General features: G+C 45.8%; 1 protein-coding gene across 5 annotated transcripts in view; it reads left to right on the top strand.

Annotated features, from left to right (window-relative positions):
• The window catches only part of LOC125028134 (sodium-dependent phosphate transporter 2-like), a 71852-nt gene that overhangs the window by 19519 nt on the left and 37333 nt on the right, over window positions 1-15000 (top strand). The window contains exons 1-2 of one of the 5 annotated variants that reach the window (XM_047617486.1): window positions 7867-8060; window positions 9269-9316. The exons of 2 other annotated variants lie outside the window; for them this stretch is intronic. The gene's annotated coding sequence lies outside the window, so the exon portion shown is untranslated. Of the gene's footprint in view, window positions 1-7866; window positions 8061-9268; window positions 9317-15000 lie in introns of those variants that run through there. 2 more of the 5 variants (XM_047617484.1, XM_047617485.1) reach the window with 2 other exon arrangements.

The following is a 15000-nucleotide window of genomic DNA, read 5'->3' as shown; positions in this document are numbered from 1 at the left end:
ATATATGTATATCTATGCATATATATATACATATGTACATAAATACATACACATACATATATATGTGTATATGTTTATACAAATATACGTATGTACATATATATATGTATGTATATATATGTACATATATATGTGTGTGTGTACATATAGGTATATATATTCACATATGTACTCATATATAGACATATCTATATATATACATATACATATATACATACACATACACATATGCATACACATTATGAATGCATGATTATATTCTAATTAGTTTAGGATGGAGAAATTCGCTAACCATTAACTTTAAAGCTACCCTTATGCAGCAACCTTACTGAGGTAAATTAGATAAAGATCTAGTCATTATTTCTTTGCTTTGAGATTTTAAATATTTTTTGTATTCTGTTGTTGTTTTTCAGATATTATCTTTAATGAGTAGGAACTAATTCTATAAAGAACATGAAAGGAAATCGTAATGAACGATAACTTTATAATTACGAAAGAGAGAATGAATGTTTCTACAGTAAACAAGCTAAAAAAGTTACTTAATCTTTGCGAAAAGTAAGCTGAAGATGTTTCGATTCCTCGCCGGTGATAAGCAGCGTTGACTGACCTACATGTCGCAGGTCGGTGAGTATAACACGTCGCTTTGAGTCGCGCTAGGTTATTGTGACGGAAAAAATCATCCCTTGTTTACCGAGGTCGGGAGAATTCGAGGAAAGAAAGAGGAAAATCTGCCTGTACTTCCTCGTTCCCAGTGAGCTAGTCGGTCACACCAGGAAGGGGAGCGTGCAGGCGCGTGCCAATTCTTTTCTACGCGAAAGCTTTGTTGTGGCCTGAACTTGCGAGATTAGATTTGCAGCGTGATTTTTTTCTTTTTCGGTTTTTTTTTTTTTTTTTTGCGACGGCGTGTCCGAGGATTTCGCTGGCGTTGGTCGTGACTTAGATGGCGCGGCGGATGTTGCACGTGCGTCCAGGTCATTCTCAAATGTTGGACAGCTGACCAGACGAGGGGAAACGAGGGGCAATGACGGCGAGGTGTGGGTGAGTGCAGGTGTCCGTCCGCCTGGCACCGGTGCCAAGTGGGTCAGGAGAGGCACTGTACGGGAGCCAGGGGCGCGAAGAGGCACAGGGAAACCGTTTATTGTAGACGGGGGACGTGGGGGCGGGGGCACGATCGACATTATTAGTCATGAGGGTTTGCTGCAAGAATGGCACAAATCGAGACAGAGGCACTCCGAAACCTCGCGTTGGGCACTTCGAAGGCACTGCTGGGTGTGGCACGACGCTAGTCTACGCTGAAACTAACAGAGCAAAGTGTTCGCCGATCAGGAAAGTCCGGAAATAGGAAATTGCTGTTGCAAAGAATGGACCTGAATCCCTTTCGTTCATTCTGTTGAAAGAAGAACAAATAATTATTGTTCGGATTATGAAAGGTATTTAAAAAATATCTTTCCTGTTTCTACTTGTTACTACGAACGCACTTTTCAAACTATAATTCTTGCTCAGACATGTTTATATAAATAGCGTTTAACAAGGGTAGTGAATTTCAGTTTATGAGTGTTTAAATCCCTTTGAAGACTGTGAAACTGAGATGGGATATACATAGATTTAAAATGAAAGTTACTTTATAGTTCAAAGATATGAGGCAGAAGGTGATATTTTAGCGAAAATCTTTATCTGGCTTTTCCAAAGAAAGAGATATAATCAAAATTAAATCACTATTTTATTATATCCCTATATCCCCCCTTTTTTTATTTTTCTCTCTCTCTTTTCTCTCCCTCTCCCCCTTCCCCTCTCTCTCTCCTCTCCCCTCTCCTTCCTTTTTCTCCCCCTCTCCCCTCGTTTTTCTCTCTCTCTCTCTTTTCTCCCCTCTCTCTCTTTCTAACTCTATCCTCCCTTTCCTTTCCTCCTCCCTTTTCCTTTCCCCCTTTCTTCTTTTTTCTTCCCTTCCCCCCTTTTTCTGCCCCCTCCCTCCCCACCCCTTCTCCCATATCTTCCTCCTCCCCCTCCCCTCTCCCTCCCTCCCCCTTTCCCCCCCCTCTGCCAACCTGTCTACCCCAAACACCCTACCAGTCTGGGCTTTAGCCCAGAAAGGCCCCCCTCACCAAAACCCCTCTCCCTTCCTGTCCTTCCCCTCGAACATACGGCTACCCAGGGGGGTACCTGAGACTTTCCCCAGCGAGAATCGTGTTTTTTAGGATTAAACTATCGCGCCAGCCTTTTTTCCCCACGTCAGCCAAGTTAAACCTTGCCGCAGTCACGGATCACCCCGCCCTGCGGGCCCCCTAATCTCCCTGTTCAAAAAAAGCCCCGTTGGGGGTTACGAATGAAGGACAATGAGGGGGGAGGACTGAAAAACGAGTCGAGGGTGCAATGCAAAGGTTAAGTGTAATTTCCGGGATAAAATTTTCTAATGAACGGGCGTTTTTTTTGGGACTCGACGCTCGGAGACGCCCCTTTCCCTTAGCAAGTCAAAGGTGTCTGTCCCCTGCATTATGTCACGAAGAGGCTGTATTGTGTGGCGCTTAAGGGGTTTAAAGAGGTTCCTTTGTGAAGCTAGTTACTGAAAAGATTGTATCTGTTAATTCTGTGTCTTTTTCATCTGGGGAAAAGGGTCGTCCCGTAAAACCCTAAACATGAATAGAATGGAATGATGTAATATATTGACGAGTATATTTAGGATGCGTTTGTTTGTTCGCGTAAGGGATGTGCATTTATACGTACAGTTGTGACTGGACATGTATTTCCTGGTCAGTTTGTAGTTTTTTTTACGTGTATGAAAATGAACCATTAAAAGTGATTATCAAATGATATTGATACTGATAGTGGCAGTTATACTAATGACGACGAAAATTATGGTAAAGATGGGGTTTAAATTAATATTGATAATAATATCGATAATAACAATGATAATGATAACGATAATGATAATGATGATAATAGCAACAATAGTGACAATAGCAATAATGGTAATGAAAGTAATAATTAGGATAATAATAACCTTAATAAGCTTAAACGATAAGACAACAAAAAATCACCCAATAATCAGCCTCCGAAGCAAGTAAAGCGCAGAATGAGCATGAACGAAGCGCTTCAGAGGCCAGCGAGCGCCGGGCACGCGAGAAGGATGTCTACGTCCGAGCTGCAGTGCGCCCAAGGCTGGAGCGGAGGCCGAGGAGGGCGCGGGGAGGAGAAAGGACAAATAGAAGACGATAATAATTTAGGAAATGGTGAGATAAAAGGGGAGTAGCGTCGTCATAGCCTTCGGGTAAGGTCGTCGGCATCGTGATTTTTTTTTCTTTTCTTTTCTTTTTTTCATTTGCATTTGATGACCTCAGTGAGTGAAGGACTATATGAGCTGTCGTTAAAATAACATCAGTAAGGAATATAGTTTTTTCTTTTCTTTTTTGTCTATTTGTTCGTTGAATGTTTTAACATAATTTTATGTTTTTGAAATGCGTCCACGTGCGCACGGGCAACGAACATGCACATGCACATACGCGCGCATGCACACACAAGGAAAACTTCATCACATATGGACGTCATTCCATGCATCGATATATATATATATAGATATAAATATATATATATAATATATATATAGAAATAGGTATGTAATATATTTAACACATGCATACACATATATGTATATGTATAGATAGGTAGATAGATAGATATAGATATAGATATATAATATATAAATATATAGATTTACACGGAGACAGAGAGAGACAGAGAAGGAGGAGGAGGAAGAGAGAGAATAGGATATGACCGCGGATAACCTGTTGCAAGCCCCTGGATCATACTTACAAAACACTAAAGTTACTGCCTTCGTTTGCACTGTTCTATTGCTCTCATCATTCGTCAAAAAATAGTGATGCAATGGATACAATTCTGATGCAACATTTTTTCCCACAAATTCGATGTAAGTTATAGAAATGATGGCTGTTTTATTTTTGTTAATGTGTGTCATTATTTGTGCAACAGAAATTACTTCGAAGGGAGAATGGAAGCGAGGGAGAGGGAAGGAGAAGGAGGGGGGGGGGGGGGGGGGGGGGGGGAGGAAGAGGAAGGGAGAGGGATAGAAAACTGGGGTAGTAGGAAGGGAAGAGGGAGTAGGAAGAGGAGAAGGAGGAGGAGGGAGGGAAAGCTGGGGGCGGGAGAACGAGGGGGGGGAGGGTAATGGATGAGACTGTCCTGTGTTGAAAAGTCCTTGAACTTTTAATGTGTTCAACAAAGGGAATACTTGTTCAGAAGCTCTGGTTTTGCTGCCATCTTATTTCTTTTTTTTCCCCGTCAGCGGCGCTTTCATCCTACAAGCTTTCTCTTCACAAAAACCTTATAAAAGAAGAAAGAATCTTTGACTTCCCCCTCTCACTTCTCTCTCTCTCTCTCTCTCTCTCTCCTCTCTCTCTCTCTCTCTCTCTCGTCTCTCTCTCTCTCTCTCGTCTCTCTCTCTCCTCTCTCTCTCTCTTTCTAACTCTTATCCTCCCTTTCCTTCCTCCTCCTCCCTTTCCTTCCTCCTCCTCTCTTCTTTCTTCTTCTCTTCCCTCGTCTATTCTCGCCCCTCTCCCTCACACCCCTTCTCCCATATCTTCCTCCTCACTCCCCTCTCCCTCCCTCCCTCCTTCCCCCCCATCTGCCAACCTGTCTACCAATCACCCTACCAGTCTGGACATGTAGCCCAGACGCCCTATCACCAACCCATCTCCCTTCCTGTCCTTCCCCTCGAACATACGACTACCCAGGGCTACCTGAGACTCCGCAGCGAGAAGTCGTGTTCTTAGAGATTAAACTATCGCGCCAGCCTTTCCCGACGTCAGCCAAGTAGCCTTGCCGCAGTCACGTGATCACCTACGCCCGTGCGCCTCCTAATCTCGTGTTCAAATGAGCCCCGTTGGCGTGTACGAATGAGAGGACAAGTGAGGGGTGAGGACTGAAATACGAGTCGAGGGTGCAATGCGAAAGGTTAAGTGTAATTGCCGGGTATAAATTGTCTAATGAACGGGCGTTGTTGGGACTCGACGCTCGGAGACGCACTTCCATTAGCAAGTCACGGTGTCTGTCATGCATTATGTCACGAGAGAGGCTGTATTGTGTGGCGCTTAAGGGTTAATGAGGTTCCTTTGTGAAGCTAGTTACTGAAATGATTGTATCTGTTAATTCTGTGTCTTTGCATCTGGGACAGGCTCGTCCAGTAACCCCTAAACATGAATAGAATGGAATGATGTAATATATTGACGAGTATATTTAGGATGCGTTTGTTTGTTCGCGTAAGGGATGTGCATTTATACGTACAGTTGTGACTGGACATGTATTTCCTGGTCAGTTTGTAGTTTTTTTTACGTGTATGAAAATGAACCATTAAAAGTGATTATCAAATGATATTGATACTGATAGTGGCAGTTATACTAATGACGACGAAAATTATGGTAAAGATGGGGTTTAAATTAATATAGATAATAATATCGATAATAACAATGATAATGATAACGATAATGATAATGATGATAATAGCAACAATAGTGACAATAGCAATAATGAAAGTAATAATTAGGATAATAATAACCTTAATAAGCTTAAACGATAAGACAACAAAAAATCACCCAATAATCAGCCTCCGAAGCAAGTAAAGCGCAGAATGAGCATGATCGGAACGAAGCGCTTCAGAGGCCAGCGAGCGCCGGGCACGCGAGAAGGATGTCTACGTCCGAGCTGCAGTGCGCCCAAGGCTGGAGCGGAGGCCGAGGAGGGCGCGGGGAGGAGAAAGGACAAATAGAAGACGATAATAATTTAGGAAATGGTGAGATAAAAGGGGAGTAGCGTCGTCATAGCCTTCGGGTAAGGTCGTCGGCATCGTGATTTTTTTTTCTTTTTCTTTTCTTTTTTTTCATTTGCATTTGATGACCTCAGTGAGTGAAGGACTATATGAGCTGTCGTTAAAATAACATCAGTAAGGAATATAGTTTTTTCTTTTCTTTTTTTGTATATTTGTTCGTTGAATGTTTTAACATAATTTTATGTTTTTGAAATGCGTCCACGTGCGCACGGGCAACGAACATGCACATGCACATACGCGCGCATGCACACACAAGGAAAACTTCATCACATATGGACGTCATTCCATGCATCGATATATATATATATATATATATATATATATATATATATATGTATGTATATATTTACACATGCATACACATATATGTATATGTATAGATAGGTAGATAGATAGATATAGATATAGATATATGAATATATAAATATATAGATTTACACGGAGACAGAGAGAGACAGAGAAGGAGGAGGAGGAAGAGAGAGAATAGGATATGACCGCGGATAACCTGTTGCAAGCCCCTGGCTCATACTTAGCAAAACACTAAAGTTACTGCCTTCGTTTGCACTGTTCTATTGCTCTCATCATTCGTCAAAAAATAGTGATGCAATGGATACGAATTCTGATGCAACATTTTTTCCCACAAATTCGATGTAAGTTATAGAAATGATGGCTGTTTTATTTTTGTTAATGTGTGTCATTATTTGTGCAACAGAAATTACTTCGAAGGGAGAATGGAAGCGAGGGAGGAGGGAAGGAGAAGGAGGGGGGGGGGAGGAAGAGGAAGGGAGAGGGATAGAAAACTGGGGTAGTAGGAAGGGAAGAGGGAGTAGGAAGAGGAGAAGGAGGAGGAGGGAGGGAAAGCTGGGGGCGGGGAGAACGAGGGGGGGGAGGGTAATGGATGAGACTGTCCTGTGTTGAAAAGTCCTTGAACTTTTAATGTGTTCAACAAAGGGAATACTTGTTCAGAAGCTCTGGTTTTGCTGCCATCTTTTTTTCTTTTTTTTTCCCCTCGCGCGCTTTCTCGTCAGCTTTCTGTCACAAAAACCTTATAAAAGAAGAAAGAATCTTTGACTTCCCCCTCTCACTTCTCTCTCTCTCTCTCTCTCTCTCTCTCTCTCTCTCTCTCTCTCTCTCTCTCTCTCTCTCTCTCTCTCTCTCTCTCTCTCTCTCTCTCTCTCTCTCCCTCTCCCTCTCCCTCTCCCTCTCCCTCTCCCTCTCCCTCTCCCTCTCTCCCTTTCCCTGCTTCCCCCTCTTTCTCTCCCTCCCCATCTCTCCCTTTCCCTGCTTCCCTCTCTTTCTCTCCCTCCCCCTCTCTCCCTTTCCCTGCCTCCCTCTCTTTCTCTCCCTCCTCCTCTCTCCCTTTCCCTGCCTCCCTCTCTTTCTCTCCCTCCTCCTCTCTCCCTTTCCCTGCTTCCCCCTCTTTCTCTCCCTCCCCCTCTCTCCCTTTCCCTGCCTCCCTCTCTTTCTCTCCCTCCTCCTCTCTCCCTTTCCCTGCTTCCCCCTCTTTCTCTCCCTTTCCCTGCCTCCCTCTCTTTCTCCCCAAGTCATTCAGGAAGAGTTACGTCGCTCGGTATCTTTGGTTTCGGGGAACATGACGAAACAGGAGCAGGATTGGTCGGCTACTTGCGTTTGGGGAGAAGGTGGGAGGAGCAGAGGGGGAGGGGGGAGGATGGGGAGGGAGAAGGGGCGACATCCTGGGGGTGTGTGTTTCGCTCGTGGAATCTTGCTTTTGTCTTCCTATTCTTTAGATTTTTTTTTCTATAAATGTGTGAATAAGGAATTAGGATCGTTTCGTTGGTTTCGTTTCTTTCTTTTTTTCTCTTTCCCTTGGTGTGATCTTGAAGAAGAAAAAATATGGCAGGATGAGAGTGAAAAAAAAAATTGGCCACAAAAAATAGAAACTGTCGCTTGCAATGCTGACCGGCCCCTCCCCCTCCCCTGCCCTCCTCCCCTCCCCCCGATAACTGTTTTCAAACTTTTTTCTCGTGGAGTTCGCGGCAGCCGGCGGGGTATACTTAGACCCGAGGCCGAGCGGAGCTGCCAGTTTCGTCCCTGATCTCCGAGGGACAAGAGGAGTCCGTCTTTCTCGAAGGTTCTCCTGCAGGTCGCGACTTCCACGCTGCGTTAAGTACTGAGCTTTTCTCGGTGTCCCTGCCTCGCCGTCGAGCTCCGGGCGCGCGCTGCCCGAGACTCTCGCCTCGTGACGTCACCGGCTGAGCCCAAGGTACTGCTGGCTTTCCCGCCAATTTCCCGTGCCGTCTTCGCTCTTTTTCTGCCGCCCGTTTTCTCTTCTCTTGTACCCGGCGAGTGTTCGATCTTTCATGGCGTTTTGTGTTTTGGTTTACGTGTTGTAAGCATTATTTTTGACGTTATTGCTCTGCGACTCTGATAAGTTATCGGGAAACATGAGTCATTCAACTCATTGAACCATTGATTTATAGTGTTTAGTGTATGCTTGTGTGTGCGTGTGCGTGTGTGTGTGTGTGTGTGCGTGTGCGTGCGTGTGTGTGTGTGTGTGTGTGTGTGTGTGTGTGTGTGTGTGTGTGTGTGTGTGTGTGTGTGTGTGTGTGTGTGTGTTTGTGTGTGGACGTATACTTATTTCCAGAAATAAAACATTTAAGATACACACACACACACACATACATATATATATATATATATTTATATATATATATATATATATATATATAGACATATATGTATGTATGTATCTATAAATATATACATACTACCTTCGAACCACCAAAGTTCCCCCATAGCATGCCTCCCCCTTCCCCCTCCTCCCTCCTCCTCCCTCCTTCCTCCCTCCTCTCTTCTCCCCATTTTCCCTCTTCTCCCCGCCCCCTCCTCCTCCCTCCTCTCTCCTCTCTCCTCCCCCAGCTACTTCGAAACCCAATACAGGAGCCCCTTGCCTTGCCCCATCAAACTTTTACCCTAGACTTGCCTCTCGATCTCCCCGAAGTAGATTCACCCACGTGCATTTCTCATTCGTCAGATTCAGCTTGTGTTCGTCAGATTTTTGGATTCATGTCGCGCCCATTACACTTTCCTCACGCCCATCTGGCACTCCCACGCACATATGACGCACTCCCACGCCTACCTTACTCATCCAGTGGTTATAAGAATCATGTCACGCCCATTTGACTTCCCTCACGACCATAGGACATACCCTCACGGCCATCAGATTCATCCCGCGCCCATCATACTTACCTCACGCTCCTAACACTTACCTCACGCCCATAACACTTACCTCACCCCCATCTGACGTACTCCACGCACATCATACTTACCTCACGCCCATCAGACTCATCCCACGCCCATCAAATTCATACCACGCCCATCAGACTCATCAGATCTCACTAACTCATTAACTCCATGAACCATCATTTTCACCCAAAAGCCGTGACGTGACAGAAATCATTTTCCTTGCAGGAGCTGATATAGCGCAGCACAAAGCATTGTTCGAAAGCATCTCATAAGGTTGGTATGCCGAGAACTGCGTTTGGGTGTGTTTGTATTCTCTCATTATGGCCTGGCTTGGGTTTCCTGGGGGGAGGAGGGGACATTAGTGCCGGTTAATTTGGGTTTTATTTTGGGTTTCTTAGTGTGGGTTAATTTGGGTCAAGTTTAGGGGTCAAATCGGGTCAGGGTTTCATTATGAAGGGAGGTCATTTATGGTATATGTATGGCCACGTCTTCACCGGTCATTTAAAAAAAAAAAATCCGTTTCTTCTGAAACAAACCAGTTGGAGTAACTCGCATTATATTAGGCTATTTAAAAGGTCACTTGGTTAGCATCCCTGCCCGCCCCTCGCAAAAAAAAAAAATCCCACCTCAGTTTTTAAGATAATTGTTGGTACTGTTGTAATGTTAACTAAGTTGAGATTAGATGAAGTACTGAAGGTTTAGATTTGTTGTGGTCGGTCTGCTCATTGTGGTTTCGCAAGATCCTGCATGAAGAGGTAGAAAATAAGATTAAACAGTCAGTCCTCCTCCAGAAAATAAAAGGTTAAAAAGGCCGAATATTTTTTTCTTCTTTTCTTTTTCTTTTTTCTTTTTTTCTTTTTTGTATTTTTTTTTTTCCGGTTCATCTTTTTAGATCCTCTTTTTTTCTCCCTTTCATCTCTTGCTTGAGGCAGCTTGGGATTTCCACTTTCGTGTCGTCGAGCGTTCCGCCTGGGGTCGCTTCTTGCCGGGGTCAGAACTCCCGTCGGTGTTCACTAGGGGTATTTATTGGGGTCACAGTAGAGTTGATCTAGTTAGGCCGCGTTGACTTCTTCTGTTCCCTTGCTGTTAGCTGGGGTCCGAGGGGAGCAGAAGCTTCAAAAAGGATTGTATTTAGGTTAGCCAGTGGGGTCTGTTTATGCCCGTTGCGTAGGTCATGCTGGTACTGAATGGAGTCACTGTCATGCCTTGCTGGGGTCACTTTTCAATCTCACTCCGTCATCTTGATGGTTCATTTTCAGATCATAATGAGACTTTTCACTGATGACACTTTTATAGCCGATACAGAGCTATACTAAAAAAAAACAAAAAAAACACCGGGTCCCTCTCAGAGCTTACATAGAGCTCTGCTGATTTTTTTTACTTTGGTCATTTTTTGAGATCATGCTATTATCCTGAACATTTTCACCGGGGACATTTCTAGAGGTCATATACCGATTATTTTCACAAAGGCCATTTGCGAAACTCGCAAAGTTATATTGTTTTATTTTTCACTGGGATCACTCTCGGGTTACACAGATTTTTTACTGGGGTCACTTAGGCTCGCAGAGGTTAAACCTTTCACACCAAGCCTAGTCTGAGGTCTAACTGGGGTCATACTTCATATTAGATTCAGGTCTGGCATCCCAAAGCTAGTCTGGCATCCCAAAGCTACATCCCAGCACAGCCCCCCCCCCCCCCCCTGACCCCAAGCTGGCGTATGACGTTGAAGGGGGAGGGGATGGAAGTCTAAAGAAAGCTTGACGTTAAATAAAAACTCAGATGACATGTCTCAAGTATGATGGTCTTTTTTTGTTTTTTGTTTTTGTTTTTTGTTATCTCTTCTTTTTGTTTTAGTTATCTTTTTTGTCAATATTCCTTTGTTCAGCTTCATACCTCATTATACATAATTAGTCTCCAGTTAATCCTTTTGAATTTAACCGTTATCTTTTTTTCTGATTCTCTTTACGTATCCTCTCTCTCTGCGTATGCATCGTGATTATCCACTTACCGGGAATTCTCTTTTCATTAAACCTCCGTCGAGATGCGCGCTGTCAAGTGGCCAGCGAGCGAGTTCTTAAAGTGGGCGTACCCTCAGGGGGCCTCTCAGATTGGCTGGCCGAGGAGGCGTGTGTCGGAGTGCGTACATGTGTGTTTCTGTGTGCCTCTTTGTATATGGCTGCAGATGTGGGCATGTTGGTTGGCATGGGTCTTTTCGGGTGTGTCTGTGTGTTTGTACGTATCCCTGCGTGTATCTGTGTACGTATTTGTGTTTGTGTCTGTGTGTGGGGATGGCCGCGTGTGTGCACAAATGCTGAGACCTGTCCTCCGCGCGTCGCCGTCGGAAACTGATAGTGGCACCGAAGAGAGAGAGTCTCCAGGTGCTAAAAACCATGGACGGCTTCTCATTAACAGATATGATCATGAGGTGTTCACGCGGTAAAGATCACACGTAAACTGCGTGATTAGACGCCTGCTTCCCCTTATCGCCGTCTTTTCACGCGTCGAAAGGAGTTGTTGATGCGCTGGAGCTTCAGGCCATTCACCCTTGTAGACAGCATGTAGAGGAACGTGCAAGCTCTCATGTACGTTCCAGGAGAGAAATGTGCATGAGGGTGAGCCGGCCGTGAACCTAAGCGACGGCCGTCAGCGTTCCCCTGGCCCGGGCGTCTTCACATGGCGGACGACCCGTTACCACCGACGTGTTCAAGGATCTCTCCCTTTAGCGCCCCTCGCCTTCCCTTCGGCCGCCGGGATCAAGCCATGTGGTAATTCAATCCCCACAGAGGGTTTTTGGAATCCAAGGGGCTGGAGGGCCCGGTCATGCGGGCGGCGGGGGGGTTGTTACGTGCGGGTGACGTGCGGGTGACTGCGGCGTGAACGGCACGTGATTGCCCGCTGAGCTGCACCCTTCTTGCCGCGCTTCGGGTTCGCTCCGGCCTTCACTAACCTCCGCGGCTTTTCTTCTCTTTCTTTCTTTCCTTCCTCGTTTCTCAAGTTTTCATTCTTCCTGTTTATTATCTTCGTTGATTTGGTTATCTTCACAATGGCTGACCTTCAGGATCGAGTGTGTTTGTCCATATCATGGCAACTAAGCTACGGTTGTGCAATTTTATTTCCAAACTTTTCAGTGCAACAGAGACCACTTTTGTCTGGTATTTTTATACTTATCATAAATATCCGAGATTGCTTTGCCAGAGATCACGCCTTCAAATAATTGAGTTAAACAAAGGACTAGACACAGGGTTGCCCTTAAATTTGTTGTGAGAAGCAAAGGAAAGCATTGCACAAAGTGTCGATGTTACCGCTTGCCTAATGTCTTCATTATTCTAATCTAGAATCAGCTTTTGCGGTGCATGAGCGGTTGCAACGAAAAATATATCAACAATTTTGTTTTTGCTCGTGACTTTTTCTTGGAGAGAGAAATCTGTTTAGAAAATGTTCCGAAAACTCCAACATCTGGTCGTACTATAAAACCTACTTGCCGAATCCCCCCCAATATTCCCCGCCCCCCCCCCAACCCATGCTCGTCCCTTGTCACTCCTACAGTGACGTAGTTGTGACGCAGGCTCTGACGTCACCGAAGAGGCCGTTAGTCTTAAGCTCTCCCAGCTCATCGCCGGTAAATCACCGCACGTGCCCAAGGATGTCGAGCTCATCGTAACCTCAGAGGCCGCCGCCCCTGCCCTCCTGCGGCCTCCCTCGTCCTCACCTCAAAGGACGCAGGGGGAGCGCCGGCCGAAGAAGCGAGATGGGGGAGCCAGGGGACGGGGCATGGGGAAGGGGGGAGAGATAGGAATGGGGGGTTGCTATACCATGACTCCGCTTAAATGCTGTGCGTGTGCGTAAGTTCGTCGGATGATGCAAGAGTTCAGAGGGGACGAAATCATTTCTGAGAGGCTCCGTGGCCCAGGAATGCCCCGGCGTTGCGGTCGGCGAGCGAGGAGCCGCCAAGAGCCGCAGGTTGGGGCTGCTGGCCGCCGGACTCCCCTCGTGCTGCTCACGTGAAGCGCCCCGACTCCGCCCCTCGCTCGCCTCGCCCGCCGCCCGCCCGCTCGCTGAGTCGGCTCTTGCGTCAGCGGCCTCGCGACTGCTCAGCGCTTGCGTTTTCTGCCTTATTCTGACCTTTCGTTCGTCTTCCCTTATCTTTGTTTTCCAATCCGTCTGTTTCTACTGCAACTTACTCGTCCACCGCAACTTACTTTCCACCTGAAATCTTCAATTACTGCTGCAGCTTCCATTTCTTTTACACCATTGCCTTCTTCTCCTCTATCTTTTTTATTTCCCTATCATCCTCTTCTAGCTCTGCCTCCTCCCCCTCCTATTCCTCTTCTTCTTCTTCTTCTTCTTCTTCCTTTTTATTCTCCTCCTCCCTCCTCCTCCTCCTCCTCCTCCTCCTCCTCCTCCTCCTCCTCCTCCTCCTCCTCTTCCTCCTCCTCCTCCCCCTCCTCCTCCCCTCCTCCTCCTCCTCCTCCTCCTCCTCCTCCTCCTCCTCCTCCTCCTCCTCCTCCTCCTCCTCCCCCTCCTCCTCCCCCTTCTCCTCCTCCTCCTCCTCTTCCTCCTCCTCCTCCTCCTCCTCCTCCTCCTCCTCCTCCTCCTCCTCCTCCTCCTCCTCCTCCCCCTTCTCCTCCTCCTCCCCCTCCTCCTCCTCCTCCTCCTCCTCCTCCTCCTCCTCCTCCTCCTCCTCCTCCTCCTCCTCCCCCTCCTCCTCCTCCTCCTCCTCCTCCCCCCCCTCTTCCTCTCCCAACACCCATTCCGATCTTCCCTTCTCAGCATCGTATTTTAAGACCTTCGTCTCAGTATGTGCTTACTCCACTTCTTTCTCCTTTTTGTCTTTATCTCCTCTTTATCTCAGCTTTTCATCCACCTTTACTTTTGTTCATTTTTGTGTGTTCGTTCGTCTTCTTTCCCTCCAAAACCAGCGACGGATGTCAGTTAGGATTTTTATAGATACATAGACGTCTAAACTGGCTTAGATATAGATAAAAAAAAATAGACAGGTGGACGGATATATGAAAGACAAGCAGGTTAACTTATAGATGGGTAAACAGATAGAGAAGTAGGCATACGGACTGAAAGATGCACTGACAGATAGATATACATCCACGTGAGTTGTGAAAGCACACAAGTTTTGGCATCCGATATGCATAGAAAACACGCATTATGATTCTTCTCACAGATAGATGGACAGACAGACATAAAGACAGACATACGGACGGACGGACAGACGGACGGACGGACCTACAGATAAGCAAAGACATACAGACAGACAGACGGACGGAAACACACACACACACACACACACACACACACACACACACACACACACACACACACACACACACACACACACACACACACACACACACACACACACGCCGACAGCCATACGGAGAGAGAGAAAGGAAAGCCAAAGCGGATGTTGGTAATAGAATTCGTATATTATTCCAAATGTAAATTCTCGCCCGACGACGGTGATGTTGGGTTTGTGTTTCTGGAGTTTATGTTTATGTCTATGGGGTTTATGTTTATGGTTTGTTTGATTACGGGATTCATGTTTGCGTTGATGTGAGAATTCATGAGCCGAGAAAGAGCAGAGAGTACAGAGCTGTCATCTTCACTCGAAAAGCAGGTGTACCTAGTTATGACATGGGAGATATATATATAGTTCGTTATCTTAGATATGTTACGTCATTTTTAATAGTACTTTAAATCGGAACAACAGAAAACGGGATGATAATGGAAAAACTTTTAGCCAGAATTTTTTGGGAATTTAGGGAAGTCGGAGGTAGCCACTGTATAATCTTTAAAGCGAGTGAGTGAGTGAGAGAGAGAGAGAGAGAGAGAGAGAGAGAGAGAGAGAGAGAGAGAGAGAGAGAGAGAGAGAGAGAGAGAGAGAGAGAGAGAGAGAGAGTGAGAGAGAGAGAGAGAAAGAGTGAGAGAGAGAGAGAGAGGAGAGA

Source organism: Penaeus chinensis, chromosome 8 (genome assembly GCF_019202785.1).
Source record: "Penaeus chinensis breed Huanghai No. 1 chromosome 8, ASM1920278v2, whole genome shotgun sequence".
NCBI lineage: Eukaryota > Metazoa > Arthropoda > Malacostraca > Decapoda > Penaeidae > Penaeus > Penaeus chinensis.
This window is presented reverse-complemented; position numbering and strand designations above follow the sequence as displayed.